At 40.7% G+C, this 2,703-nt stretch overlaps 1 pseudogene; it reads left to right on the top strand.

The window, feature by feature from the left end:
- Positions 1–204: 204 nt before the first annotated feature.
- LOC106436529 lies at positions 205–2,442 on the top strand (annotated as a pseudogene).
- The last annotated feature ends 261 nt before the right edge of the window (positions 2,443–2,703 follow it).

Genomic DNA, 2,703 nt, shown 5'->3' on the forward strand with positions numbered 1-2,703 from the left:
TACATATCGTCCCTTCTATTTTTATCCATCCCTGACAACAATTTCTTTGTTAAACTCAGGCTTGATTTTGACAAGTTTTTTCCAGATATTCAAGTGTTATTCTTGAATGGAAACAATTTTGAAGGGGAGATTCCATCTTCCCTGCCCAATATATCATCTCTTAGGAAATTCGATATTGTAGAGTGCCACATGACCGGAAGCATTCCTTTGGGTTTCGGAAGATTATATATATGATCTCGAAATACTTGGCTTAGTGATAATTTCTTGGGAAGTTACTCCACCAGAGATTGATTTTCTTAGCAGTTTGAAAAATTGCACTCAACTCCAGTTTCTTGGTGTTAGAGACAACAGACTTGGGGGCATCTTGCCTCATTCCATATCCAATCTCTCCAAGCAATTGACTTTTGTCTCCCTTGGAAAAAATCACATTTCTGGGACCCTTCCTCTTGACATTGGAACCCTTGAGTGCCTTGTAGCATTAAAGGTCGAAGATAACCTCTTGACAGGTGAAATTCCCGCCTCCCTCGGGAAGCTTTCTAGATTAGAAAATCTCCACTTACAGTCTAATATGATGTCAGGAGACATGCCATATTCCTTGGGAAACCTCAGTATGATAGCGCAACTCTATTTATATCGAAATAGTCTCAAAGGAAGGATCCCTTCCAGTCTTAGAAGCTGCAGTTACCTTCTTTACCTTTCACTTCATTTCAACATGCTGTCTGGCTCCATACCTCGAGAACTCATGGAAGTTCGGTCTCTTCCTACCTTGGATCTTGCATATAATAATCTGACTGGACATTTCCCAAGCGAGGTAGGAAAGTTGGTCAGTCTTTATGGGCTAGATGTTTCACACAACCAATTATCTGGTCATGTACCACCATCCCTGGGGAGCTGTCTCGCCATGGAATATATAGATTTGAATGGAAACTTTTTTGAAGGAACCATCATTAGATATCAGAGGGCAGCGAAGCCTCCAAGAGCTGGATCTGTCCTACAACAATCTTTCTGGCTCCATACCTGAATATTTGGTAAACTTCTCCTTGATTCAGTATTTAAATCTCTCTCTAAATAATTTTGAAGGGCCAATGCCAACTGAAGGAGCATTTCGAAACTCAAGCAAAGTTTCCATCTTTGGAAACCAAAATCTCTGTGGGGGCATTGTTGAACTAAAGCTAAAACCATGCACAGATCAAGAAGAAACAAAATCAAGAGAGCGTTCTTCGATGAGAAGGAAAATAGGAATTGGTTTCGGGGCAGGGCTGACTTCTGTTTTGTTTTCACTATTCTTTATCATCTCTCTACGTTGGTTTAAGAAACGGAGCATACAAGACAGGAAAAGCAACACAAATGATGTGGATGATTTTGCTATTGCACCCCATGAAAGGGTAGGGTATGGTGAGCTTCATAAGGCAACTTGTGGGTTTTCTTTGAAAAACATGATTGGGTCGGGGAATTTTGGTGTTGTGTACAAAGCAGTTCTTGGTCTTGAGAACAGAGTTGTTTCCGTTAAAGTGTTAAATCTCAAGATACGTGGAGCTAGCAAGAGCTTTATCGCAGAATGTGAAGCCTTGAAAAGTGCAAGGCATCGCAACCTTGTGAAGCTCATAACAGCTTGCTCGAGCATCGATTAAAAGGGTGATGAATTCAGAGCCTTGGTTTATGAGTTCTTGCCTAATGGAAGCTTGGATACGTGGCTGCACCGAGAAAGGCTAGAAGGGATCAGTGATACCTCAAGACCCTTGACCCTTCTTGAAAGGTTTAACATTGCGATAGACGTGGCTTCTGCTTTGGAGTATCTTCATGTTAATTGTCATAACCCTATTGCTCATTGTGATCTTAAGCCAAGCAATGTTCTTCTAGACGATGATCTAACAGCCCATGTTAGTGACTATGGTCTAGCTCGACTGCTCTTAAAATTCAACCAAGAGTTCTCCCTTAATCAACTCAGCTCGGGGGGTGTCAGAGGAACCATTGGGTATGCCGCACCAGGTAAATATTTCAAAATTCTGTCATGTTTAAATGAAGAAAAGTAGTTTTTATTTAGTTTATCATTCCATATTTTCTGTGAATTTTGGTGCAGAATACGGAATAGGAGGACAACCATCAATACATGGGGATGTCTATAGCTTTGGGGTTCTCCTTTTGGAAATGTTCACTAGAAAGAAACCAACCAATGAGTTGTTTGGGGAAACTTTACCCTCCACAGCTATACCAAAGTTGGCATGGCCGGAACGAGTATTGGACATTGCAGACAATTCTATTCTTCACAGCAGTCTCAGAGTCGGCTTCCCTATTGCTGAGTGCTTGACGCTGGTTTTGGAGTTGGGACTTAGGTGCTGTGAAGAGTTTTCCACGAATCGGTTGTCAATTAGTGAAGCTGCAAAACAGCTATTCACGATTAGAAAGAGGTTCTTTAAGGCTAGAAGAGCAGCCAGAGGTTAATGTGTTTATGGTTTCCTCTCTATCTATACATACAATAGCTTCGGGTGAAGTTAAGAAAAATTCTAAATAAATACTAATTTCAATAATTTGTGTATCATGTGCTAGTTTGGGTATATGCCGTTTCTAAGTCTCTTACTTGCCGACAGGGAGTGTATAACCTAACTGCCTAAAAACTTGAAAGACAAGAGAAACCGTATATAAATCAGTTTCACTGTCTCTGATCATCTGTATAAAATCACGACAATCAAACATCGTGTCCAA

The sequence above is a fragment of the Brassica napus genome, chromosome C3 (assembly GCF_020379485.1).
Source record: "Brassica napus cultivar Da-Ae chromosome C3, Da-Ae, whole genome shotgun sequence".
Lineage (NCBI taxonomy): Eukaryota > Viridiplantae > Streptophyta > Magnoliopsida > Brassicales > Brassicaceae > Brassica > Brassica napus.